The following is a 16,994-nucleotide window of genomic DNA, read 5'->3' as shown; positions in this document are numbered from 1 at the left end:
GGGATCACATTGCTTCATGCCCTTGTCATCACAATGCTCCATGCTCCTTGAAATCAAAATGATCCATGACCTCTGTCATCACAATGCTCCAAACCCTTGTGATCACAATGTTCCATAACACTTGTCATCACAATGCTCCATGATGCCTGTCATCACAATACTCCATGCCCCTTTCATCACAGTGCTCGATGACCTTTGTCACCACAATTCTCAATACACTTGTCATCACAATGCTCCCTGACACTTGTCATCAGAATGATCCTTGAACCCTGTCATGAAATGGCTCCATGCCTTTTTCATCACAATGCCCTATGCCATTTTCATCACAATGCTCCATGCCATTGTCATCAAAATACTCCACAAGCTTGTCATCAGAATGCTCCATGACCCTTGTCATCACAATTCTCCTTGCACTTGTCAGCACAATGCTCCCTGACCCTTGTCATCACAATGCTCCAAGCCATTGTCATCACAATGCTCCATTACCTTTGTCATCAGAATCCTCCCTGACACTTGGCATCACAATGCTCCATGCCATCCTCATCACAATGGGCCATTACATATGTGATCACAATGCTCCCTGACACCTGTCTTCACAATACGGCATGACCTGGTCAGCACAATGCTCCATGCCCTTGTCATCACAGTGTGCCATTCCAATTCTCATCGCAATATTCCATGAAAGTTGTTAGACCAATGTTCCATGTCCTTGTCATCACAATGCTCCATACCCTTGTTATCACAATGCTCCATGACCCCTGTCATCACAATGCTCCGTGACTCCAGTCATCACAATGCCTCATGACCTTTCTCATCACAATGGTCCATGCCCTCGTCATCAACAGTCTCTGTGACCTTTTTAACCACAATGCTCCATGAACTTTTCATCACAATGCTCTTTGACCCTTGTCATCACAATGCTCTATGCCTTTCTCAGCACAATGCTCCATGACCCTTGTCATCACAAAGCTCCATGCGCTTGTCAGCACAATGCTCCATGACACATGTCATCACAATGCACCATGCGCTTGTCATCACAGTGCTCCACAACATTGTCATCACAATGCTCCATAAAATTTGTCATCACAATGCTCCATGCACTTCTCATCAAAATGCTCTCTCACCACTGATATCACAATGCTACATCACTATTTGTCACAATACTCCCTCACCCCTGTCATCACAATGTTCCATGACTCCTGTCATCACAATGCTACATGCACTTATCATCACAATGTTCGATGACCCCTGAAATCACAATGTTCCATAACACCTGTCATCAAAATGTTCCATGACACTTTTCATCAAATTGCTCCATGACCCTGTCATCAGAATGCTCCCTGCCCTTCTCATCACAATGCACAGCGCCCTTGCCATCAAAATGCTCCATGACCTTTGTCATCACAAAGATCCATGACCATTGGCATCACAATGCTCCATGTCATTGTCATCACAGTGCTCCATGAACGCTCTCATCACATTGCTCCATGCCCTTGTCTTCACATAGCTCCATGACACATGTCATCAGAATGCTCCATAGCCTTCTCATCACAATGCTCCAAGCCCTTGCCATCACAATGCTCCATTACCCCTGTCATAACCATGCTCCATGACCCCTGCCATCACGATGTTCCATGGCCTTGTCATCACAAGGCTCCATGACCCTTCTTATCACAATGCTCCAAGAACACTGTAATCACAATGCTCTATGCCCCTTTTCATCTCAATGATCCATGAACCCTGTCATCACAATGCACCATGCCCATCATCATAATGCTTCATGCAATTGTCATCACAATGAAATCAAAATGTTCCATGACCTCTGTCATAACAATGCTCCAAACCCTTGTGATCACAATATTCCATAACACTTGTCATCACAATGCCCCAGGATGCTCGTCATCACAATTATCCATGGTGTTCTCATCACAATGCTCTATGACCTTCGTCATCACAATGCTCAATACACTTGTCATCAACATGCTCCCTGACACTTGTTGTCTGTATGCTCCTTGAACCCTGTCATGACAAGGCTCCATGCCTTTTTCGTCACAATGATCCATGCCCTTTTCATCACAATGCTCCAAGTCCCATGTAATCACAATGGTACATGCCATTGTCATTACAAAGCTCAATGACGCATGCCATCAGAATGCTCCTTGGTCTTCTCCTCACAATGCTCCATGCCCTTGTCTTCACAATGTTCCATGCCCTTGTCATCACAATGCTCCATGCCCATGTCATCACAATGCTCCATGACCCCTGTCATCACAATGCTCCGTGACTCCAGTCCTCACAATAATTCATGACTTTTGTCATCACAATGGTCCATGTCCTCGTCATCAACCGTTTCTGTGACCTTTTTAACCACAATGCTCCATGAACATTCTCAGCACAATGCTCCATGACCCTTGTCATCACATTGCTCCATGCGCTTTTCAGCACAATGCTCCATGACACATGTCATCACAATGCACCATGCGCTTGTCATCACAGTGCTCCACAACATTGTCATCACAATGCTCCATAAAATTTGTCATCACAATGCTCCATGCACTTCTCATCAAAATGCTCTCTCACCACTGATATAACAATGCTACATCACTATTTGTCACAATACTCCCTCACCCCTGTCATCACAATGTTCCATGACTCCTGTCATCACAATGCTACATGCACTTATCATCACAATGTTCGATGAGCCCTGAAATCACAATGTTCCATAACACCTGTCATCAAAATGTTCCATGACACTTTTCATCAAATTGCTCCATGACCCTGTCATCAGAATGCTCCCTGCCCTTCTCATCACAATGCACATCGCCCTTGCCATCAAAATGCTCCATGACCTTTGTCATCACAAAGATCCAAGACCCTTGGCATCACAATGCTCCATGTCATTGTCATCACAATGCTCCATGAACCCTCTCATCACATTGCTCCATGCCCTTGTCATCACACAGCTCCATGACACTTGTCATCACAATGCTCGATGCCCTTCTCATCACAATGCTCCATGCCTTTGTCATTACAGTCCTGCATGACCCATGTATCACAGTGTTCCGTGCCCTTGTCATCACAATGCTCCATGCCCACACTCATCACAATAATCCATGAAACATTTCAGACCAAAGTTCCATACCCTTCTCATCACAATACTCCATTACCCCTGTCATAACAATGCACCATGACACCTGCCATCACAATGATCCACGGCCTAGTGATCACAAGGTTCCATGATAATTCTCATCACAATGATCAAGACCCCTGATATCACAATGCTCCATGCCCTTGTCATCACAAAGCTCCATGACGCATGTCATCAGAATGTTCCATGGCCTTCTCATCACAATGCTCCATGCCCTTGTCATCACAATGCTCCAAGACCCTTGTCATCACAATGCTCCATGCTGCATTTCATCTCAATGCTCCATGAAATCTGTCATCACAATGCTCCAAGACCCTTGTAATCACAATGCTCCATGCCGCTTTTCATCTCAATGCTCCATGAACCCTGTCATCACAATGCACCATGCCCATCATCATAATGCTTCAGGCTATTGTCATCACAATGAAATCAATATTCTGAATGACCTCTGTCATCATAATGCTCCAAACCCTTGTGATCACAATGTTGCATAACACGTATCATCACAACACCCCATGATGCTCATCATCACAATTATCCATAGTCTTCTCATCACAATGCTCCATGATCTTTGTCATAACAATGCTCAATACACTTGTCATCACAATGCTCCCTGACCCTTGTCGTCAGTATGCTCCTTGAACCCTGTCATGACAAGTTTCCATGCATTTTTCATCACAATGATCCATGACCATTTCATCACAATTCTCCAAGGTCCCTGTAATCACAATGCTCCATGCCCTTGTCATCACAAATCTCCATGACGCATGTCATCAGAATGCTCCATGGCCTTCTCATCACAATGCTCTATGCCCTAGTCATAACAATGCTCCAAGACCCCTGTAATCACAATGCTCCATGCCCCTTTTCATCAGAATGCTCCATGAGACTTGCCATCACAAGTCTCCATGGTCTTCTCATCACAATGTTCCAGGACCTTGACATCATCATGATCCATTCCCTTGTCATCACAATGCTCCATGACCCCTGTCATCAAAATAATCCATGAACATTTTCAGCCCAATGCTCCACGACCTTCTCATCACAATGCTCCATTGCCAATATCATCACAATGCTCCATGACCACTGTCATCACAACACTCCATGACACCTGACAACACAATGATCCAGGACTCTTGTCATCACAATGCTCCATTCCCTTGTCGTCACAATGCTACATGACACCTGTCAGCACAACTCTCCATGAACATTTTCAGCCCAGTGCTCCATGACCCTTGTCATCACAATGATCCATGCCCTTGTCATCCCAATGCTCCATGACCCCTGTATTCACAATGCTCCTTGACGCTTGTCATCACAGTGCTCCATGACACATGTCATCAAAATGCTCCATGCCTTTGTCAGCAAAATGCTACATGACCTTGTCATTACAATGCTCTATGCGCTTGTCATCACAATACTCCATTTCCATAGTCATCACAATCCTCCATAAACTTTGGGATCACATTGCTTCATGCCCTTGTCATCACAATGCTCCATGCTCCTTGAAATCAAAATGATCCATGACCTCTGTCATCACAATGCTCCAAACCCTTGTGATCACAATGTTCCATAACACTTGTCATCACAATGCTCCATGATGCCTGTCATCACAATACTCCATGCCCCTTTCATCACAATGCTCCATGACCTTTGTCACCACAATTCTCAATACACTTGTCATCACAATGCTCCCTGACACTTGTCATCAGAATGATCCTTGAACCCTGTCATGAAATGGCTCCATGCCTTTTTCATCACAATGCCCTATGCCATTTTCATCACAATGCTCCATGCCATTGTCATCAAAATACTCCACAAGCTTGTCATCAGAATGCTCCATGACCCTTGTCATCACAATTCTCCTTGCACTTGTCAGCACAATGCTCCCTGACCCTTGTCATCACAATGCTCCAAGCCATTGTCATCACAATGCTCCATTACCTTTGTCATCAGAATCCTCCCTGACACTTGGCATCACAATGCTCCATGCCATCCTCATCACAATGGGCCATTACATATGTGATCACAATGCTCCCTGACACCTGTCTTCACAATACGGCATGACCTGGTCAGCACAATGCTCCATGCCCTTGTCATCACAGTGTGCCATTCCAATTCTCATCGCAATATTCCATGAAAGTTGTTAGACCAATGTTCCATGTCCTTGTCATCACAATGCTCCATACCCTTGTTATCACAATGCTCCATGACCCCTGTCATCACAATGCTCCGTGACTCCAGTCATCACAATGCCTCATGACCTTTCTCATCACAATGGTCCATGCCCTCGTCATCAACAGTCTCTGTGACCTTTTTAACCACAATGCTCCATGAACTTTTCATCACAATGCTCTTTGACCCTTGTCATCACAATGCTCTATGCCTTTCTCAGCACAATGCTCCATGACCCTTGTCATCACAAAGCTCCATGCGCTTGTCAGCACAATGCTCCATGACACATGTCATCACAATGCACCATGCGCTTGTCATCACAGTGCTCCACAACATTGTCATCACAATGCTCCATAAAATTTGTCATCACAATGCTCCATGCACTTCTCATCAAAATGCTCTCTCACCACTGATATCACAATGCTACATCACTATTTGTCACAATACTCCCTCACCCCTGTCATCACAATGTTCCATGACTCCTGTCATCACAATGCTACATGCACTTATCATCACAATGTTCGATGACCCCTGAAATCACAATGTTCCATAACACCTGTCATCAAAATGTTCCATGACACTTTTCATCAAATTGCTCCATGACCCTGTCATCAGAATGCTCCCTGCCCTTCTCATCACAATGCACAGCGCCCTTGCCATCAAAATGCTCCATGACCTTTGTCATCACAAAGATCCATGACCATTGGCATCACAATGCTCCATGTCATTGTCATCACAGTGCTCCATGAACGCTCTCATCACATTGCTCCATGCCCTTGTCTTCACATAGCTCCATGACACATGTCATCAGAATGCTCCATGGCCTTCTCATCACAATGCTCCAAGCCCTTGCCATCACAATGCTCCATTACCCCTGTCATAACCATGCTCCATGACCCCTGCCATCACGATGTTCCATGGCCTTGTCATCACAAGGCTCCATGACCCTTCTTATCACAATGCTCCAAGAACACTGTAATCACAATGCTCTATGCCCCTTTTCATCTCAATGATCCATGAACCCTGTCATCACAATGCACCATGCCCATCATCATAATGCTTCATGCAATTGTCATCACAACGAAATCAAAATGTTCCATGACCTCTGTCATAACAATGCTCCAAACCCTTGTGATCACAATATTCCATAACACTTGTCATCACAATGCCCCAGGATGCTCGTCATCACAATTATCCATGGTCTTCTCATCACAATGCTCTATGACCTTCGTCATCACAATGCTCAATACACTTGTCATCAACATGCTCCCTGACACTTGTTGTCTGTATGCTCCTTGAACCCTGTCATGACAAGGCTCCATGCCTTTTTCGTCACAATGATCCATGCCCTTTTCATCACAATGCTCCAAGTCCCATGTAATCACAATGGTACATGCCATTGTCATTACAAAGCTCAATGACGCATGCCATCAGAATGCTCCTTGGTCTTCTCCTCACAATGCTCCATGCCCTTGTCTTCACAATGTTCCATGCCCTTGTCATCACAATGCTCCATGCCCATGTTATCACAATGCTCCATGACCCCTGTCATCACAATGCACCGTGACTCCAGTCCTCACAATAATTCATGACTTTTGTCATCACAATGGTCCATGTCCTCGTCAACAACCGTCTCTGTGACCTTTTTAACCACATTGCTCCATGAACATTCTCAGCACAATGCTCCATGACCCTTGTCATCACATTGCTCCATGCGCTTTTCAGCACAATGCTCCATGACACATGTCATCACAATGCACCATGCGCTTGTCATCACAGTGCTCCACAACATTGTCATCACAATGCTCCATAAAATTTGTCATCACAATGCTCCATGCACTTCTCATCAAAATGCTCTCTCACCACTGATATAACAATGCTACATCACTATTTGTCACAATACTCCCTCACCCCTGTCATCACAATGTTCCATGACTCCTGTCATCACAATGCTACATGCACTTATCATCACAATGTTCGATGAGCCCTGAAATCACAATGTTCCATAACACCTGTCATCAAAATGTTCCATGACACTTTTCATCAAATTGCTCCATGACCCTGTCATCAGAATGCTCCCTGCCCTTCTCATCACAATGCACATCGCCCTTGCCATCAAAATGCTCCATGACCTTTGTCATCACAAAGATCCAAGACCCTTGGCATCACAATGCTCCATGTCATTGTCATCACAATGCTCCATGAACCCTCTCATCACATTGCTCCATGCCCTTGTCATCACACAGCTCCATGACACTTGTCATCACAATGCTCGATGCCCTTCTCATCACAATGCTCCATGCCTTTGTCATTACAGTCCTGCATGACCCATGTATCACAGTGTTCCGTGCCCTTGTCATCACAATGCTCCATGCCCACACTCATCACAATAATCCATGAAACATTTCAGACCAAAGTTCCATACCCTTCTCATCACAATACTCCATTACCCCTGTCATAACAATGCACCATGACACCTGCCATCACAATGATCCACGGCCTAGTGATCACAAGGTTCCATGATAATTCTCATCACAATGATCAAGACCCCTGATATCACAATGCTCCATGCCCTTGTCATCACAAAGCTCCATGACGCATGTCATCAGAATGTTCCATGGCCTTCTCATCACAATGCTCCATGCCCTTGTCATCACAATGCTCCAAGACCCTTGTCATCACAGTGCTCCATGCTGCATTTCATCTCAATGCTCCATGAAATCTGTCATCACAATGCTCCAAGACCCTTGTAATCACAATGCTCCATGCCGCTTTTCATCTCAATGCTCCATGAACCCTGTCATCACAATGCACCATGCCCATCATCATAATGCTTCAGGCTATTGTCATCACAATGAAATCAATATTCTGAATGACCTCTGTCATCATAATGCTCCAAACCCTTGTGATCACAATGTTGCATAACACGTATCATCACAACACCCCATGATGCTCATCATCACAATTATCCATAGTCTTCTCATCACAATGCTCCATGATCTTTGTCATAACAATGCTCAATACACTTGTCATCACAATGCTCCCTGACCCTTGTCGTCAGTATGCTCCTTGAACCCTGTCATGACAAGTTTCCATGCATTTTTCATCACAATGATCCATGACCATTTCATCACAATTCTCCAAGGTCCCTGTAATCACAATGCTCCATGCCCTTGTCATCACAAAACTCCATGACGCATGTCATCAGAATGCTCCATGGCCTTCTCATCACAATGCTCTATGCCCTAGTCATAACAATGCTCCAAGACCCCTGTAATCACAATGCTCCATGCCCCTTTTCATCAGAATGCTCCATGAGACTTGCCATCACAAGTCTCCATGGTCTTCTCATCACAATGTTCCAGGACCTTGACATCATCATGATCCATTCCCTTGTCATCACAATGCTCCATGACCCCTGTCATCAAAATAATCCATGAACATTTTCAGCCCAATGCTCCACGACCTTCTCATCACAATGCTCCATTGCCAATATCATCACAATGCTCCATGACCACTGTCATCACAACACTCCATGACACCTGACAACACAATGATCCAGGACTCTTGTCATCACAATGCTCCATTCCCTTGTCACAATGCTACATGACACCTGTCAGCACAACTCTCCATGAACATTTTCAGCCCAGTGCTCCATGACCCTTGTCATCACAATGATCCATGCCCTTGTCATCCCAATGCTCCATGACCCCTGTATTCACAATGCTCCTTGACGCTTGTCATCACAGTGCTCCATGACACATGTCATCAAAATGCTCCATGCCTTTGTCAGCAAAATGCTACATGACCTTGTCATTACAATGCTCTATGCGCTTGTCATCACAATACTCCATTTCCATAGTCATCACAATCCTCCATAAACTTTGGGATCACATTGCTTCATGCCCTTGTCATCACAATGCTCCATGCTCCTTGAAATCAAAATGATCCATGACCTCTGTCATCACAATGCTCCAAACCCTTGTGATCACAATGTTCCATAACACTTGTCATCACAATGCTCCATGATGCCTGTCATCACAATACTCCATGCCCCTTTCATCACAATGCTCGATGACCTTTGTCACCACAATTCTCAATACACTTGTCATCACAATGCTCCCTGACACTTGTCATCAGAATGATCCTTGAACCCTGTCATGAAATGGCTCCATGCCTTTTTCATCACAATGCCCTATGCCATTTTCATCACAATGCTCCATGCCATTGTCATCAAAATACTCCACAAGCTTGTCATCAGAATGCTCCATGACCCTTGTCATCACAATTCTCCTTGCACTTGTCAGCACAATGCTCCCTGACCCTTGTCATCACAATGCTCCAAGCCATTGTCATCACAATGCTCCATTACCTTTGTCATCAGAATCCTCCCTGACACTTGGCATCACAATGCTCCATGCCATCCTCATCACAATGGGCCATTACATATGTGATCACAATGCTCCCTGACACCTGTCTTCACAATACGGCATGACCTGGTCATCACAATGCTCCATGCCCTTGTCATCACAGTGTGCCATTCCAATTCTCATCGCAATATTCCATGAAAGTTGTTAGACCAATGTTCCATGTCCTTGTCATCACAATGCTCCATACCCTTGTTATCACAATGCTCCATGACCCCTGTCATCACAATGCTCCGTGACTCCAGTCATCACAATGCCTCATGACCTTTCTCATCACAGTGGTCCATGCCCTCGTCATCAACAGTCTCTGTGACCTTTTTAACCACAATGCTCCATGAACTTTTCATCACAATGCTCTTTGACCCTTGTCATCACAATGCTCTATGCCTTTCTCAGCACAATGCTCCATGACCCTTGTCATCACAAAGCTCCATGCGCTTGTCAGCACAATGCTCCATGACACATGTCATCACAATGCACCATGCGCTTGTCATCACAGTGCTCCACAACATTGTCATCACAATGCTCCATAAAATTTGTCATCACAATGCTCCATGCACTTCTCATCAAAATGCTCTCTCACCACTGATATCACAATGCTACATCACTATTTGTCACAATACTCCCTCACCCCTGTCATCACAATGTTCCATGACTCCTGTCATCACAATGCTACATGCACTTATCATCACAATGTTCGATGACCCCTGAAATCACAATGTTCCATAACACCTGTCATCAAAATGTTCCATGACACTTTTCATCAAATTGCTCCATGACCCTGTCATCAGAATGCTCCCTGCCCTTCTCATCACAATGCACAGCGCCCTTGCCATCAAAATGCTCCATGACCTTTGTCATCACAAAGATCCATGACCATTGGCATCACAATGCTCCATGTCATTGTCATCACAGTGCTCCATGAACGCTCTCATCACATTGCTCCATGCCCTTGTCTTCACATAGCTCCATGACACATGTCATCAGAATGCTCCATGGCCTTCTCATCACAATGCTCCAAGCCCTTGCCATCACAATGCTCCATTACCCCTGTCATAACCATGCTCCATGACCCCTGCCATCACGATGTTCCATGGCCTTGTCATCACAAGGCTCCATGACCCTTCTTATCACAATGCTCCAAGAACACTGTAATCACAATGCTCTATGCCCCTTTTCATCTCAATGATCCATGAACCCTGTCATCACAATGCACCATGCCCATCATCATAATGCTTCATGCAATTGTCATCACAACGAAATCAAAATGTTCAATGACCTCTGTCATAACAATGCTCCAAACCCTTGTGATCACAATATTCCATAACACTTGTCATCACAATGCCCCAGGATGCTCGTCATCACAATTATCCATGGTCTTCTCATCACAATGCTCTATGACCTTCGTCATCACAATGCTCAATACACTTGTCATCAACATGCTCCCTGACACTTGTTGTCTGTATGCTCCTTGAACCCTGTCATGACAAGGCTCCATGCCTTTTTCGTCACAATGATCCATGCCCTTTTCATCACAATGCTCCAAGTCCCATGTAATCACAATGGTACATGCCATTGTCATTACAAAGCTCAATGACGCATGCCATCAGAATGCTCCTTGGTCTTCTCCTCACAATGCTCCATGCCCTTGTCTTCACAATGTTCCATGCCCTTGTCATCACAATGCTCCATGCCCATGTCATCACAATGCTCCATGACCCCTGTCATCACAATGCTCCGTGACTCCAGTCCTCACAATAATTCATGACTTTTGTCATCACAATGGTCCATGTCCTCGTCATCAACCGTCTCTGTGACCTTTTTAACCACAATGCTCCATGAACATTCTCAGCACAATGCTCCATGACCCTTGTCATCACATTGCTCCATGCGCTTTTCAGCACAATGCTCCATGACACATGTCATCACAATGCACCATGCGCTTGTCATCACAGTGCTCCACAACATTGTCATCACAATGCTCCATAAAATTTGTCATCACAATGCTCCATGCACTTCTCATCAAAATGCTCTCTCACCACTGATATAACAATGCTACATCACTATTTGTCACAATACTCCCTCACCCCTGTCATCACAATGTTCCATGACTCCTGTCATCACAATGCTACATGCACTTATCATCACAATGTTCGATGAGCCCTGAAATCACAATGTTCCATAACACCTGTCATCAAAATGTTCCATGACACTTTTCATCAAATTGCTCCATGACCCTGTCATCAGAATGCTCCCTGCCCTTCTCATCACAATGCACATCGCCCTTGCCATCAAAATGCTCCATGACCTTTGTCATCACAAAATCCAAGACCCTTGGCATCACAATGCTCCATGAACCCTCTCATCACATTGCTCCATGCCCTTGTCATCACACAGCTCCATGACACTTGTCATCACAATGCTCGATGCCCTTCTCATCACAATGCTCCATGCCTTTGTCATTACAGTCCTGCATGACCCATGTATCACAGTGTTCCGTGCCCTTGTCATCACAATGCTCCATGCCCACACTCATCACCATAATCCATGAAACATTTCAGACCAAAGTTCCATACCCTTCTCATCACAATACTCCATTACCCCTGTCATAACAATGCACCATGACACCTGCCATCACAATGATCCACGGCCTAGTGATCACAAGGTTCCATGATAATTCTCATCACAATGATCAAGACCCCTGATATCACAATGCTCCATGCCCTTGTCATCACAAAGCTCCTTGACGCATGTCATCAGAATGTTCCATGGCCTTCTCATCACAATGCTCCATGCCCTTGTCATCACAATGCTCCAAGACCCTTGTCATCACAATGCTCCATGCTGCATTTCATCTCAATGCTCCATGAAATCTGTCATCACAATGCTCCAAGACCCTTGTAATCACAATGCTCCATGCCGCTTTTCATCTCAATGCTCCATGAACCCTGTCATCACAATGCACCATGCCCATCATCATAATGCTTCAGGCTATTGTCATCACAATGAAATCAATATTCTGAATGACCTCTGTCATCATAATGCTCCAAACCCTTGTGATCACAATGTTGCATAACACGTATCATCACAACACCCCATGATGCTCATCATCACAATTATCCACAGTCTTCTCATCACAATGCTCCATGATCTTTGTCATAACAATGCTCAATACACTTGTCATCACAATGCTCCCTGACCCTTGTCGTCAGTATGCTCCTTGAACCCTGTCATGACAAGTTTCCATGCATTTTTCATCACAATGATCCATGACCATTTCATCACAATTCTCCAAGGTCCCTGTAATCACAATGCTCCATGCCCTTGTCATCACAAAACTCCATGACGCATGTCATCAGAATGCTCCATGGCCTTCTCATCACAATGCTCTATGCCCTAGTCATAACAATGCTCCAAGACCCCTGTAATCACAATGCTCCATGCCCCTTTTCATCAGAATGCTCCATGAGACTTGCCATCACAAGTCTCCATGGTCTTCTCATCACAATGTTCCAGGACCTTGACATCATCATGATCCATTCCCTTGTCATCACAATGCTCCATGACCCCTGTCATCAAAATAATCCATGAACATTTTCAGCCCAATGCTCCACGACCTTCTCATCACAATGCTCCATTGCCAATATCATCACAATGCTCCATGACCACTGTCATCACAACACTCCATGACACCTGACAACACAATGATCCAGGATTCTTGTCATCACAATGCTCCATTCCCTTGTCGTCACAATGCTACATGACACCTGTCAGCACAACTCTCCATGAACATTTTCAGCCCAGTGCTCCATGACCCTTGTCATCACAATGATCCATGCCCTTGTCATCCCAATGCTCCATGACCCCTGTATTCACAATGCTCCTTGACGCTTGTCATCACAGTGCTCCATGACACATGTCATCAAAATGCTCCATGCCTTTGTCAGCAAAATGCTACATGACCTTGTCATTACAATGCTCTATGCGCTTGTCATCACAATACTCCATTTCCATAGTCATCACAATCCTCCATAAACTTTGGGATCACATTGCTTCATGCCCTTGTCATCACAATGCTCCATGCTCCTTGAAATCAAAATGATCCATGACCTCTGTCATCACAATGCTCCAAACCCTTGTGATCACAATGTTCCATAACACTTGTCATCACAATGCTCCATGATGCCTGTCATCACAATACTCCATGCCCCTTTCATCACAATGCTCGATGACCTTTGTCACCACAATTCTCAATACACTTGTCATCACAATGCTCCCTGACACTTGTCATCAGAATGATCCTTGAACCCTGTCATGAAATGTCTCCATGCCTTTTTCATCACAATGCCCTATGCCATTTTCATCACAATGCTCCATGCCATTGTCATCAAAATACTCCACAAGCTTGTCATCAGAATGCTCCATGACCCTTGTCATCACAATTCTCCTTGCACTTGTCAGCACAATGCTCCCTGACCCTTGTCATCACAATGCTCCAAGCCATTGTCATCACAATGCTCCATTACCTTTGTCATCAGAATCCTCCCTGACACTTGGCATCACAATGCTCCATGCCATCCTCATCACAATGGGCCATTACATATGTGATCACAATGCTCCCTGACACCTGTCTTCACAATACGGCATGACCTGGTCATCACAATGCTCCATGCCCTTGTCATCACAGTGTGCCATTCCAATTCTCATCGCAATATTCCATGAAAGTTGTTAGACCAATGTTCCATGTCCTTGTCATCACAATGCTCCATACCCTTGTTATCACAATGCTCCATGACCCCTGTCATCACAATGCTCCGTGACTCCAGTCATCACAATGCCTCATGACCTTTCTCATTACAATGGTCCATGCCCTCGTCATCAACAGTCTCTGTGACCTTTTTAACCACAATGCTCCATGAACTTTTCATCACAATGCTCTTTGACCCTTGTCATCACAATGCTCTATGTCTTTCTCAGCACAATGCTCCATGACCCTTGTCATCACAAAGCTCCATGCGCTTGTCAGCACAATGCTCCATGACACATGTCATCACAATGCACCATGCGCTTGTCATCACAGTGCTCCACAACATTGTCATCACAATGCTCCATAAAATTTGTCATCACAATGCTCCATGCACTTCTCATCAAAATGCTCTCTCACCACTGATATCACAATGCTACATCACTATTTGTCACAATACTCCCTCACCCCTGTCATCACAATGTTCCATGACTCCTGTCATCACAATGCTACATGCACTTATCATCACAATGTTCGATGACCCCTGAAATCACAATGTTCCATAACACCTGTCATCAAAATGTTCCATGACACTTTTCATCAAATTGCTCCATGACCCTGTCATCAGAATGCTCCCTGCCCTTCTCATCACAATGCACAGCGCCCTTGCCATCAAAATGCTCCATGACCTTTGTCATCACAAAGATCCATGACCATTGGCATCACAATGCTCCATGTCATTGTCATCACAGTGCTCCATGAACGCTCTCATCACATTGCTCCATGCCCTTGTCTTCACATAGCTCCATGACACATGTCATCAGAATGCTCCATGGCCTTCTCATCACAATGCTCCAAGCCCTTGCCATCACAATGCTCCATTACCCCTGTCATAACCATGCTCCATGACCCCTGCCATCACGATGTTCCATGGCCTTGTCATCACAAGGCTCCATGACCCTTCTTATCACAATGCTCCAAGAACACTGTAATCACAATGCTCTATGCCCCTTTTCATCTCAATGATCCATGAACCCTGTCATCACAATGCACCATGCCCATCATCATAATGCTTCATGCAATTGTCATCACAACGAAATCAAAATGTTCCATGACCTCTGTCATAACAATGCTCCAAACCCTTGTGATCACAATATTCCATAACACTTGTCATCACAATGCCCCAGGATGCTCGTCATCACAATTATCCATGGTCTTCTCATCACAATGCTCTATGACCTTCGTCATCACAATGCTCAATACACTTGTCATCAACATGCTCCCTGACACTTGTTGTCTGTATGCTCCTTGAACCCTGTCATGACAAGGCTCCATGCCTTTTTCGTCACAATGATCCATGCCCTTTTCATCACAATGCTCCAAGTCCCATGTAATCACAATGGTACATGCCATTGTCATTACAAAGCTCAATGACGCATGCCATCAGAATGCTCCTTGGTCTTCTCCTCACAATGCTCCATGCCCTTGTCTTCACAATGTTCCATGCCCTTGTCATCACAATGCTCCATGCCCATGTTATCACAATGCTCCATGACCCCTGTCATCACAATGCTCCGTGACTCCAGTCCTCACAATAATTCATGACTTTTGTCATCACAATGGTCCATGTCCTCGTCATCAACCGTCTCTGTGACCTTTTTAACCACAATGCTCCATGAACATTCTCAGCACAATGCTCCATGACCCTTGTCATCACATTGCTCCATGCGCTTTTCAGCACAATGCTCCATGACACATGTCATCACAATGCACCATGCGCTTGTCATCACAGTGCTCCACAACATTGTCATCACAATGCTCCATAAAATTTGTCATCACAATGCTCCATGCACTTCTCATCAAAATGCTCTCTCACCACTGATATAACAATGCTACATCACTATTTGTCACAATACTCCCTCACCCCTGTCATCACAATGTTCCATGACTCCTGTCATCACAATGCTACATGCACTTATCATCACAATGTTCGATGAGCCCTGAAATCACAATGTTCCATAACACCTGTCATCAAAATGTTCCATGACACTTTTCATCAAATTGCTCCATGACCCTGTCATCAGAATGCTCCCTGCCCTTCTCATCACAATGCACATCGCCCTTGCCATCAAAATGCTCCATGACCTTTGTCATCACAAAGATCCAAGACCCTTGGCATCACAATGCTCCATGTCATTGTCATCACAATGCTCCATGAACCCTCTCATCACATTGCTCCATGCCCTTGTCATCACACAGCTCCATGACACTTGTCATCACAATGCTCGATGCCCTTCTCATCACAATGCTCCATGCCTTTGTCATTACAGTCCTGCATGACCCATGTATCACAGTGTTCCGTGCCCTTGTCATCACAATGCTCCATGCCCACACTCATCACAATAATCCATGAAACATTTCAGACCAAAGTTCCATACCCTTCTCATCACAATACTCCATTACCCCTGTCATAACAATGCACCATGACACCTGCCATCAC

This window comes from Mesoplodon densirostris, unplaced genomic scaffold (assembly GCF_025265405.1).
Source record: "Mesoplodon densirostris isolate mMesDen1 unplaced genomic scaffold, mMesDen1 primary haplotype scaffold_35, whole genome shotgun sequence".
In the NCBI taxonomy this organism is placed as follows: domain Eukaryota; kingdom Metazoa; phylum Chordata; class Mammalia; order Artiodactyla; family Ziphiidae; genus Mesoplodon; species Mesoplodon densirostris.
Note: the sequence above shows the minus strand (reverse complement) of the source record.